We start from the raw sequence: 13,434 nt of genomic DNA, 5'->3' as shown, positions 1-13,434 counted from the left end.
TAGTAAATTTGGTAGTTAGAGATTGTTTACTTCTCAAACTTCATTTTCATTAATACACAATCGAAAGGAAGGTATCTTCTTGAAAGGTAAATCACCTTGATTAACAACTTCATAGCATTTTACATTCTTTTGACAAGGGTTACCATTAACCATTTTGAATACTTTTTCTTCCCCTTTTCCTCTCTTATTCACACTACAAGAAAAATGACTTTTAGCAGCCACTAAAGGTACCTAAAGTTGTTGCTATAGATTTTACTGGCAGCCAACAAACAACCATTAAAACAATTATCGCTAGAAGTTCTAGCGGTAGTTTCCATGACTGCCGGTACAAATACAAAACTACCGCTAAAAATACAATGCTAAATTGCCTGCCGCTATAAGTCCGACGTGTGATTTTTTAGCGGTGGTCAATGACATCTTTAGCAGCTGTCGAGCCATACTTTTTTTCATTGTTTTTATTTTTTTTCTAATTTGCTTCAAATTACCTGTTTTATCTATATTCATTTAAATTGAAATGAAATACAAAAATTAAAAAAAATCAATTACAAATAAAATTTAAAAAACCATTCTCCATTTAAAATATTTAAATCACAAATACATCTTAATTTCAATTTGATAAATTCTTATTTTGTACGATAAATGTTCTCTTCATAATGCCATTTTGGAAAATTTTCAAATCAAATCTCATCCTGCTTGCCTGTTCCCTTCACAAATATATCCTCTTTCTTGGTTTATCCCGATTTTAGGAAGCACTTGATTACCACTCTAAATTCCAAATGCAGAATGTATGGGACGATGAATCTGACTCATCAAATGTTGTTGATCCTCATTGTTCTGATGTAGGTAAGGGTATGTACATGAATTTGGTGATCTTGTTTCATACACTAGTGCAGTAGCTCCATTGCAGAAAATGGGGGAAAACAAACTCAGTTCTACCATTCCATTGACATCAGCCACAAGATCTCGGAGCAATCGCTGGACAAATGGATTTCTAAACCCAAGAGGTTGCATGTCATAACAAGGAAAAACACAATTATCATGATAGTGACTATGATTTCAACACTAGATATATATGTGCAAGTAATATCTTTGGAGTTTAGATCACCCAGAATCAAAACAAAAGCTGCAAACATATGAACAACTTAACTACAAGTGTTTTATATTTTGAAAAACAAAAAAAAAAAAGATGCAAAAAAGAATACAGAAGTTTTCGAACAAGAAAAGCAACTAATGTATATATATATATATTTTGTCTTTACATGTAAAACATTTAGTTCTCTATAGTAATAGTGACATCTTGTGGTGCAATCATATTTTATCCTAGTTGTAATGATTTTTTAAGGATTTTAAGAAAGATTTCTGAATTGGTTTAAAAAGGGTATCCCTGTGCTCAAGGCTCTCACCAATGCAGGTCTGGGGAAGGACAAAAGAACGCAGCCTTTCCCCTGCACAGAAAGACTGTTTCCAAGATTTGAACGCCGATCACCCAGGTGGCAATGGAGCAAACCCAACCATTGTGCCAAGGCCTACCCTCAAAAATCAAGGAAAAATCAAAAAGGTGTATTTGATTTTTATTGGAGGGCAAGAGATCCATCTTGGCCATTCTCTCTTCTCTATGTTTGATACCCATGCACAACTAGGATAAGCAGCATGCATGGGAAACTAATAAGTCTGATCATTATAGGTCATAGAGCCAGAATTTTAAGGATTTTAGGAGAGGTTTCTGGGTTGGCTTGTTGCCTATGAATAGTTCTTAGAAATTTCTGCACAAAAATCAATAAAAGGGAGGTACTTTCATTGGCTACAATCAGGATACAGGAAGCCCTACCTCAACCGGAAAATGTTGAAATAACAATTATGTTAAGGAAGTTGATGAAGTTGAGGTGGATTCCAAGTATGGTGTCCAAATCCTATAGGAATGATGTTTTCTAATCCAACCAAGTCTAACCGAACTTTAAATAATGGCTCTATGGCATACCATCAACTTATCCCTTTAATTTGCAAGGATCGTAACACCACAAGCAGCGAGAGGATGTCTCCCCTCACTGTAGACAAGGTTCCCTCTCACAAAAGTTGCCAAAACATTCCCAGATAGTTTCATTCCCATGTAGGCCGAGATATTCTGTGCACAGAGGAAAACACAATCAAGTAAGAAATGCTAGAATTCTTTGGTTAACTTTTCAATCCTAAGACATATTGGACCATGGTATAACTGAAGGCCACAATCTTAAGCATTTCCAGTAACCTGTGGGACACAGATCATTAAGACCAGAAACTGTGATGGAAGAATCAAAACAGAGCATGAGAAATATATGATCCATTTGCTACATATTTTGGGCTTAATTAATGATAGTAAACAATGAAAAAATAAACTAGAGGGAACACTTGTTTTTCATTTTGTGAAATCCAGGCATCATGTAAAAAGTGAAGTTGTTTAATCAAGCTGGCAAGCATCAACTTGATCATTTTTCCCTTAGTAACAAGAAAAGCACATGTAAGAAAAAAAACATGCAAGATGCTTATGGTATCTAGCATGGTTCTCATTGAGTTCAAATTCAGCATCAGGTTCCCATACAACAATATCTGCATGGTTTCCACTTACAATAGCTCCCTGCATGAATTCCATTTTTCTGGAGTTATAACATGGTTCTGAAATTAAAAATTGAAAAAAATAATAATTAATTCTCTAAAACATACTATATAGGAAGTATGAAGTTGTATCCTGAATGAACCAAACAATTTCATGAGTATATAAGTAATATTCATGTACATTAAATGTCAGCTGATAAACCTTTGGAACCCAGAACACATTTATAGAGGTGAACATAATGGTGTTTCTTTTTGGTTTTGGGTCACCATGGGATTAAGCTCTTTATCTGTCCTGATTGAAAGGGATTACCATATACAATTAGGTTGGTATAGGATTTGAAGGAGGTCTGTGGAGATATCTCCACATGCTTAATGAAATTCAGACTCTCTTTGGGTTTTTCCAACTGTATTGAGGCACATTTCTAGGATTTGAATGTTGTTGCCGATGATCTAGCTAAAATGGGGGCCCAACCAGGATGCATTGTAAAGTGGGTCTTCACTGCCATGGCAAGCTCATATACCTTTTTGCTTGACCTCTACTTCATTTTCTTTTATAATGTTCCATATTATACACCCTTCTTGATTTTATATACACAAATAGCAGACAACATGAATCCTCTTCCACCATTCTACTCTGTTCAGTGCCATAAAAGATCAGAAACAAACTTATTACAAAAAACAAGTTTGACTGGAATTTGGTGAAAGTAAAGTCACTTCTGGCACCTAATTACTATAAATGTTTAGCTCAATCAAATACGTAGAAGTGCCTCAAATCAATGCAGTGGTTAATAATATTAATGTATGGAATGTTGTCTGTATATAGGGATTGATGGGATGCGTGGGGAGAGTAGCAATTGGGCCAGCTCCATTGTACTTGTATTAACATTTGTGTCATATTTTTCTAGTACAATAAAATTCTTGTTAGACATTGTATGCCCTTAGCTCCAATCAGCATGATGTACATTATGACATATGCAAGGCCTCAGTGGACTACTGCTCCAAAAATGATATAATTTAGGTATGCAGATATTGTACAAAAAACGCATACCTGTACAGCTTCCGCATCCGTATCGCTTCCGAGTCTCCTTTGCGCTCACGCCCTTCACCTGTCAAGAATATCTAATCAGGAACAGGTGGACGAGAAATAGTTTACAAGTGAATATAGAAAAAAATGGGTTAGAGTGGCTTATTCTGGACTCCAGCGTATGCAAGGCCTCGGCGGACTACTGCTCCAATTCGACCGTTTGAATCTGCTCCAATGACGCAATCTCATGCAAGTGGCAATGCCTGTAGAAGCCAAGGGGAGTATTAGAAAATTAAAAGAAGTTGCAGCCACAAAAAACGGCAATAAAGCAAGAGAAGCCCTTATAAAAAGTTCCAACGGATATAACCAATGGTGGCTTACCGCATGGCAGTCATTCTGATACGGCAGTTGACAATCCGAACCCATTAGAATGTTCTTGTAATGACAAGGCAGAAATTGCATTAGCAGAATTTACTAATTCGTGAAAATCCAAAACCAACTTCGCAGGACAAAATCTTATGTTTCAGAAACAAAAGTACGAACATCGAGCGTGGTATTGAAAGGTCCTTACCTCGAAGTACAGGTCCGAAGAGAGAAGGAAAAGCGATACCAAGCTTGCTGCAACACAATCGCTACCATTGTTCATGTTCTTGAAGGTGCTGTCAACGGTTCAGGCCTACCCGGCTGGCCCGAATCGACCCAACCATTTATAAAGGATCCGGCTCCATGCTTATGTTGAAATAAATAATTGGGCCGGTTCCGGTACTCGCCCCTCCCGAATCGATTCATGCCCAAAACCGACTATTTTGTTAACCATATATATTATTTCCTTCGTTTTCTTACGGTTTCTCTCTTATCATAGGTTTAAAGTGTCGAATCTGATACATAGATAGATAAATAAAGGTTCCTGACGTTTTAACATATAAGTAACTTAGTATTTTTCTATCAATTTTATTAACGATATATGACTAAAGTTTAAATTTTAATTTGAGATTTAAATAAGAAAAGTGGTGTCTTTTAGCTTAAATGGTTCGGTTTTAAACCTATGTTTATGTTTCAACCTAAATTTTAAGTTAAAATGGAAAGTTTTGGGTCTAGGGTTTTGTCCCAATTAATGATCTACTCGGGAGTGTTTCTACCAAGACCGGACCCGGATCCAACCGTTGACAGCCCTATCTTGAATGGCGGCCAATTTCCGGTCGAGTCACCATTCAAAGCATGACGAGAAATAGTCAGTCACTTATCCGAAGGAATTAAAAGAAAATGGAAGTCTTTTAAGCAAGGGATGTGTCAGATATACTTACATTATTAACGGAAAGCGGAAACAATAGTATGGCGCGATATAATCGGAATGCCCTCCCCAAAAGTAGCAACGCCTCGAGGAGTCTAAAAGTACGCATTTAACCAGAGCGAATTAGAAAGCCATACACACAAAAGAGGACACATAATGAAGTGGAGAGTTGAGAAGCTTACACGGAAGATTGGACCAGCTTCCTCATAGTAAAGCCGTGAGAGCTTGCAGAACTTGCCTGCAAGTCGAGCATTCTCCGTGCCTGCACTCATAAGACCCAAGGATATTATAGCCACTGCAACGACTGACAGACCTTGCCTTCCAAAAATGATATAATTTAGGTATGCAGACATTGTAAAAAAAATGCATACCTGCACAGCTTCCGCATCCATATCGCTTCCGACTGTCCTTTGCTCTCACGCCCTTCACCTGTCAAGAATATCTCATCAGGAACAGGTGGACGAGAAATAGTTTACAAGTGAATATAGAAGAAATGGGTTAGAGTGGCTTATTCTGGACTCTAGCGTATGCAAGGCCTCGGCGGACTACTGCTCCAATTCGACCGTTAGAATCTGCTCCAATGATGCAATCTCAAGGAAGTTGCATTGCCTGTAGAAGCCAAGGGGAGTATTAGAAAATTAAAAGAAGTTACAACCACAAAAAACGACAATAAAGCAAGAGAAGCCCTTATAAAAAGTTCCAACAGATATAACCAATGGTGGCATACCCCATGCCAGTCATTCTGATATGGCAGTTGACAATCCGAACCCATTAGAATGTTCCTGTAATGACAAGGCAGAAATTGCATTAGCAGAATTTATTAAATCGTGAAAATCCAAAACCAACTTCGCAGGACCAAATATTATGCCTCAATAACAAAGGTACGAACATCGAGTGCGGTTTTGAAAGGTCCTTACCTCGAAGTACAGGTCCGAAGGGAGAAGGAAAAGGGATACGAACCTTGCTGCAGCACAATCGCTATCATCGTTCATGTTCCTGAAGGGGCTGTCTACGGTTCAGGTCTACCCGGCTGGCCCGAATCGACCCAACCATTTATAAAGGATCCAGCTCCACGATTATGTTGAAATAAATAATTGGGTCGGTTCCGATACTCGCCCCTCCCGAATCGATTCATGCCCAAAACCGACTATTTTGTTAACCATATATATTATTTCCTTCGTTTTCTTACGGTTTCTCTCTTATCATAGGTTTAAAGTGTCGAGTCTGATACATAGATAGATAAATAAAGGTGTCTGACGTTTTAACAAACAAGTAACTTAGTATTTTTCTATCAATTTTATTAACGATATATGATTAAAGTTTAAATTTTAGTTTGAGATTTAAATAAGAAAAGTGGTGATTTTTAGATTAAATGGTTCGGTTTTAAACCTATGTTGTAGTTTCAACCTAAATTTTAAGTTAAAATGGACGGTTTTGGGTCTAAGGTTTTGTCCCAATCAATGATCTACTCGAGAGTGCTTCTACCTAGACCGGACTCGGATCCCACCCGTTGACAGCCCTATCTTGAATGGCGGCCAATTTCCGGTCGAGCCACCATTCAAAGCATGACGAGAAATAATCAGTCACTTATCCGAAGGAATTAAAAGAAAATGGAAGTCCTTTAAGCAAAGGATGTGTAACATATACTTACGGAAAGCGGAAACAATAGTATGGCGCGATATAGTCGGAATGCTCTCCCCAAAAGTAGCAACGCCTCGAGGAGTCCAAAACTACGCATTTAACCAGAGCGAATTAGAAAGCCAAACACCCAAAAGAGGACACAGAATGAAGTGGAGAGTTGAGAAGCTTACATGGAAGATTGGACCTGCTTCCTCATAGTAAAGCCGGGAGAGCTTGCAGAGCTTGCCTACAAGTCGAGCATTCTCCATGCCTGCACAAATAAGACCCAGGATATTATAGCCACTGCCACGACCGACAGACCTTGTCTTCCAAAAATGATATAATTTTAGGTATGCAGACATTGTACAAAAAACGCATACCTGTACAGCTTCCGCATCCGTATCGCTTCCGAATCTCCTTTGCGCTCACGCCCTTCACCTGTGAAGAGTATCTAATCAGAAACAGGTGGACAAGAAATAGTTTACAAGTGAATATAGAAGAAATGGGTTAGAGTGGCTTATTCTGGACTCCAACGTATGCAAGGCCTCGGCGGACTACTGCTCCAATTCGACCGTTTGAATCTGCTCCAATGGCGCAATCTCATGGAAGTGGTAATGCATGTAGAAGCCAAGGGGAGTATTAGAACATATAAAGAATTTACAGCCACAAAAAACGGCAATAAAGCAAGAGAAGCCCTTATAAAAAGTTCCAATAGATTTAACCAATGGTGGCTTACACCATGGTAGTCATCCTGATACGGCAGTAGACAATCCGAACCCATTAGAATGTTCCTGCAATGACAAGGCAGAAATAGCTTTAGCAGAATTTATTAAATCGTGAAAATCCAAAACCAACTTCGCAGGACCAAATCTTATGCCTCAATAACAAAGGTACGAACATCGAGTGCGGTTTTGAAAGGTCCTTACCTCGAAGTACAGGTCCGAAGGGAGAAGGAAAAGGGATACGAACCTTGCAGCAGCACAATCGCTATCATCGTTCATGTTTTTGAAGGGGCTGTCAACGGTTCAGGTCTACCCAGCTGGCCCGAATCGACCCAACCATTTATAAAGGATCCGGCTCCACGATTATGTTGAAATAAATAATTGGGTCGGCTCCGGTACTCGCCCCTCCCGAATCGATTCATGCACAAAACCGACTATTTTGTTAATCATATATATTATTTCCTTCGTTTCCTTACGGTTTCTCCCTTATCATAGGATTAAAGTGTCGAGTCTGATACATAGATAGATAAATAAAGGTGCCTAACGTTTTAACATACAAGTAACTTAGTATTTTTCTATCAATTTAAATAAGAAAAGTGGTGTCTTTTAGCTTAAATGGTTCGTTTCCTTACGGTTTCTCCCTTATCATAGGATTAAAGTGTCGAGTCTGATACATAGATAGATAAATAAAGGTGCCTAACGTTTTAACATACAAGTAACTTAGTATTTTTCTATCAATTTAAATAAGAAAAGTGGTGTCTTTTAGCTTAAATGGTTTTGAAAGGTCCTTACCTCGAAGTACAGGTCCGAAGGGAGAAGGAAAAGGGATACGAACCTTGCAGCAGCACAATCGCTATCATCGTTCATGTTTTTGAAGGGGCTGTCAACGGTTCAGGTCTACCCAGCTGGCCCGAATCGACCCAACCATTTATAAAGGATCCGGCTCCACGATTATGTTGAAATAAATAATTGGGTCGGCTCCGGTACTCGCCCCTCCCGAATCGATTCATGCACAAAACCGACTATTTTGTTAATCATATATATTATTTCCTTCGTTTCCTTACGGTTTCTCCCTTATCATAGGATTAAAGTGTCGAGTCTGATACATAGATAGATAAATAAAGGTGCCTAACGTTTTAACATACAAGTAACTTAGTATTTTTCTATCAATTTAAATAAGAAAAGTGGTGTCTTTTAGCTTAAATGGTTCGGTTTTAAACCTATGTTGTAGTTTCCACCTAAATTTTAAGTTAAAATGGACGGTTTTGGGTCTAAGATTTTGTCCCAATTAATGATCTACTCGGGAGTGCTTCTACCTAGACCGGACCCGGATCCCACCCGTTGACAGCCCTATCTTGAATGGCGGCCAATTTCCGGTCGAGCCACCAGTCAAAGAATGACGAGAAATAGTCAGTCACTTATCCGAAAGAATTAAAAGAAAATGGAAGTCCTTTAAGCAAGGGATGTGTCAGATATAATTACATTATTAACGGAAAGCGGAAACAATAGTATGGCGCGATATAGTCGGAATGCCCTCCCCAAAAGTAGCAACGCCTCGAGGAGTCCAAAACTACGCATTTAACCAGAGCGAATTAGAAAGCCATACACCCAAAAGAGGACACAGAATGAAGTGGAGAGTTGAGAAGCTTACAAGGAAGATTGGACCAGCTTCGTCCTAGTAAAGCCGTGAGAGATTGCAGAGTTTGCCTGCAAGTCAGGCATTTTCCTTGCCTGCACCAATAAGACCCAAGGATATTATAGCCACTGCCACGACCGACAGACCTTGTCTACCAAAAATGAAATAATTTAGGTATGCTGACATTGTACAAAAAACGCATACTTGTACAGCTTCCGCATCCGTATCGCTTCTGAGTCTCCTTTGCGCTCACGCCCTTCACCTGTCAAGAATATCTAATCAGAAACAGGTGGACAAGAAATAGTTTACAAGTGAATATAGAAGAAAGGGGTTAGAGTGGCTTATTCTGGACTCCAGCGTATGCAAGGCCTCGGCGGACTACTGCTCCAATTCAACCGTTTGAATCTGCTCCAATGACGCAATCTCAGGGAAGTGGCAATGCCTGTAGAAGCCAAGGGGAGTATTAGAAAATATAAAGAAGTTACAGCCACAAAAAAGGGCAATAAAGCAAGAGAAGCCCTTACAAAAAGTTCCAATAGATTTAACCAATTGTAGCTTACCTCATGCCAGTCATCCGGATACGGCAGATGACAATCCGAACCCAATAGAATGTTCTTGCAATGACAAGGCAGAAATTGCATTAGCAGAATTTATTAATTCGTGAAAATCCAAAACCAACTTCGCAGGACAAAATCTTATGCCTCAATAACAAAGGTACGAATGTCGAGTGCGGTTTTGAAAGGTCCTTACCTCGAAGTACAGGTCCGAAGGGAGAAGGAAAAGGGATACCAACCTTGCTGCAGCATAATCGCTATCATCGTTCATGTTCTTGAAGGTGCTGTCAACGGTTCAGGTCTACCCGGCTGGCCCGAATCGACCCAACAACTTATAAAGGATCCGGCTCTATGATTATGTTGAAATAAATAATTGGGTCGGTTCCGGTACTCGCACCTCCCGAATCGATTCAAGCCCAAAACCGACTATTTTGTTAATCATATATATTATTTCTTTCATTTTCTTACGGTTTCTCTCTTTTCAGAGGTTTAAAGTGTCGAGTCTGATACATAGATAGATAAATAAAGGTGCCAGACGTTTTAACATATAAGTAACTTAGTATTTTTCTATCAATTTTATTAACGATAAATGATTAAAGTTTAAATTTTAGTTTGCGATTTAAATAAGAAAAGTGGTGTCTTTTAGCTTAAATGGTTCGGTTTTAAACCTATGTTTTTATTTCAACCTAAATTTTAAGTTGAAATGGACGGTTTTGGGTCTATGGTTTTGTCCCATTTAATGATCTACTCGGGAGTGCTTCTACCAAGACCGGACCCGGATCACACCCGTTGATAGCCCTATCTTGAATTGCGGCCAATTTCCGGTGGAGCCACCATTCAAAGCATGACGAGAAATAATCAGTCACTTCTCCGAAGGAATTAAAAGAAAATGGAAGTCCTTTAAGCAAAGGATGTGTCAGATATACTTACATTATTAACGGAAAGCGGAAATAATAGTATGGCGCGATATAGTCGGAATGCCCTCCCCAAAAGTAGCAATGCCTCGCGGAGTCCAAAACTACGCATTTAACCAGAGCGAATTAGAAAGCCATACACCCAAAAGAGGACACAAAATGAAGTGGAGAGTTGAGAAGCTTACACGGAAGATTGGACCAGCTTCCTCCTAGTAAAGCCGTGAGAGCTTGCAGAGCTTGCCTGCAAATCGAGCATTCTCCAGGCCTGCACCCATAAGACCCAAGGATATTATAGCCACTGCCATGACCGACAGACCTTGTCTTCCAAAAATGATATAATTGAGGTATGCAGATATTGTACAAAAAACGCATACCTGTACAGGTTCCGCATCCGTATCGCTTCCGAGTCTCCTTTGCGCTCACGCCCTTCACCTGTCAAGAATATCTAATCAGGAACAGGTGGACGAGAAATAGTTTACAAGTGAATATAGAAGAAATGGTTTAGAGTGGCTTATTTTGGACTCCAGCGTATGCAAGGCCTCGGCGGACTATTGCTTCAATTCGACCGTTTGAATCTGCTCCAATGACGCAATCTCATGGAAGTGGCAATGCTTGTAGAAACCAAGGGGAGTATTAGAAAATATAAAGAAGTTACAGCCACAAAAAACGGCAATAAAGCAAGACAAGCCCTTATAAAAAGTTCCAACAGATATAACCAATGGTGGCATACCCCATGGCAGTCATCCTGGTACGGCAGTTGACAATTCGAACCCAATAGAATGTTCCTGCAATGACAAGGCAGAAATTGCATTAGCAGAATTTATTAATTCGTGAAAATCCAAAACCAACTTCGCAGGACAAAATCTTATGCCTCAATAACAAAGGTACGAACATCGAGTGCGGTTTTGAAAGGTCCTTACCTCGAAGTACCGGTCCGAAGGGAGAAGGAAAAGGGATACCAACCTTTCTCCAGCACAATCGCCATCATCGTTCATGTTCTTGAAGGGGCTGTCAACGGTTCAGGTCTACCCGGCTGGCCCGAATCGACCGAACCATCTAAAAAGGATCCGGCTCCACGATTATGCTGAAATAAATATTGGGTCGGTTCCGGTACTCGCACCTCCCGAATCGATTCATGCCCAAAACCGACTATTTTGTTAACCATATATATTATTTCATTCGTTTTCTTACGGTTTCTCTCTTATCATAGGTTTAAATGTCGAGTCTGATACATACATAGATAAATAAAGGTGCCTGACGTTTTAACATATAAGTAACTTAGTATTTTTTTATCAATTTTATTAACCATATATGTTTAAAGTTTAAATTTTAGTTTGCGATTTAAATAAAGTGGTGTCTTTTAGCTTAAATGGTTCGGTTTTAAACCTTTGTTTTAGTTTCAACCTAAATTTTAATTTAAAATGGACGGTTTTGGGTCTAAGGTTTTGTCCCATTTAATGATCTACTCGGGAGTGCTTCTACCTAGACTAGACCCGGATCCCATCCGTTGACAGCCCTATCTTGAATGGCGGCCAATTTCCGGTCGAGCCACCATTCAAAGCATGACGAGAAATAATCAGTCACTTATCCGAAGGAATTAAAAGAAAATGGAAGTCCTTTAAGCAAAGGATGTGTAACATATACTTACATTATTAACGGAAAGCGGAAACAATAGTATGGCGCGATATAGTCGGAATGCCCTCCCCAAAAGTAGCAACGGCTCGAGGAGTCCAAAACTACGCATTTAACCAGAGCGAATTAGAAAGCCAAACACCCAAAAGAGGACACAGAATGAAGTGGAGAGTTGAGAAGCTTACATGGAAGATTGGACCTGCTTCCTCATAGTAAAGCCGGGAGAGCTTGCAGAGCTTAACTGCAAGTCGAGCATTCTCCATGCCTGCACAGATAAGACCCAGGATATTATAGCCACTGCCACGACCGACAGACCTTGTCTTCCAAAAATGATATAATTTTAGGTATGCAGACATTGTACAAAAAACGCATACCTGTACAGCTTCCGCATCCGTATCGCTTCCGAATCTCCTTTGCGCTCACGCCCTTCACCTGTGAAGAATATCTAATCAGAAACAGGTGGACAAGAAATAGTTTAGAAGTGAATATAGAAGAAATGGGTTAGAGTGGCTTATTCTGGACTCCAGCATATGCAAGGCCTCGGCGCACTACTGCTCCAATTCGACCGTTTGAATCTGCTCCAATGGCGCAATCTCATGGAAGTGGCAATGCCTGTAGAAACCAAGGGGAGTATTAGAAAATATAAAGAAGTTACAGCCACAAAAAATGGCAATAAAGCAAGAGAAGCCCTTATAAAAAGTTCCAATAGATATAACCAATGGTGGTTTATCCCATGGCAGTCATTCTGATACGGTAGTTGAGAATTCGAACCCATTAGAATGTCCCTGCAATGACAAGGCAGAAATTGCATTAGCAGAATTTATTAATTCGTGAAAATCCAAAACCAACATCGCAGGACAAAATCTTATGCCTCAATAACAAAGGTACGAACATCGAGTGCGGTTTTGAAAGGTCCTTACCTCGAAGTACCGGTCCGAAGGGAAAAGGAAAAGGGATACCAACTTTGCTGCAGCACAATTGCTATCATCGTTCATGTTCTTGAAGGGGCTGTCAACGGTTCAGGTCTACCAGGCTGGCCCGAATCGACCCAACCATCTATAAAGAATCCGCCTCCACGATTATGTTGAAATAAATAATTGGGTCGGTTCTAGTACTCGCACCTCCTGAATCGATTCATGCCCAAAACCGACTATTTTGTTAACCATATATATTATTTCATTCGTTTTCTTACGGTTTCTCTCTTATCATAGGTTTAAATGTCGAGTCTGATACATACATAGATAAATAAAGTTGCCTGACGTTTTAACATATAAGTAACTTAGTATTTTTTTATCAATTTTATTAACGATATATGATTAAAGTTTAAATATTAGTTTGCGATTTAAATAACAAAAGTGGTGTCGTTTAGCTTAAATTGTTCGGTTTAAACCTATGTTTTAGTTTCAACCTAAATTTTAAGTTAAAAAGGACGGTTTTGGGTCTAAGGTTTTG

General features: G+C 39.4%; 1 long non-coding RNA gene across 1 annotated transcript; it reads right to left on the bottom strand.

Annotated features, from left to right (window-relative positions):
• Positions 1-538: 538 nt before the first annotated feature.
• On the bottom strand, positions 539-11,914 carry LOC104587023 (uncharacterized). The gene is made up of 20 exons (XR_016085159.1): positions 11,271-11,914; positions 11,081-11,135; positions 10,725-10,961; positions 10,536-10,615; positions 10,367-10,454; positions 9,443-10,238; positions 9,087-9,324; positions 8,898-8,977; positions 6,905-8,816; positions 6,716-6,795; positions 6,556-6,634; positions 5,822-6,427; positions 5,632-5,686; positions 5,276-5,513; positions 5,087-5,166; positions 4,185-4,999; positions 3,995-4,048; positions 3,638-3,876; positions 2,603-2,649; positions 539-991 (listed from the first exon to the last, which is right to left on the bottom strand). It is a non-coding gene; the product is annotated as an uncharacterized LOC104587023 (long non-coding RNA).
• Positions 11,915-13,434: the final 1,520 nt, after the last annotated feature.

Source organism: Nelumbo nucifera, chromosome 1 (genome assembly GCF_055504915.1).
Source record: "Nelumbo nucifera cultivar China Antique chromosome 1, China Antique-T2T, whole genome shotgun sequence".
NCBI classification, from domain to species: domain Eukaryota; kingdom Viridiplantae; phylum Streptophyta; class Magnoliopsida; order Proteales; family Nelumbonaceae; genus Nelumbo; species Nelumbo nucifera.
This window is presented reverse-complemented; position numbering and strand designations above follow the sequence as displayed.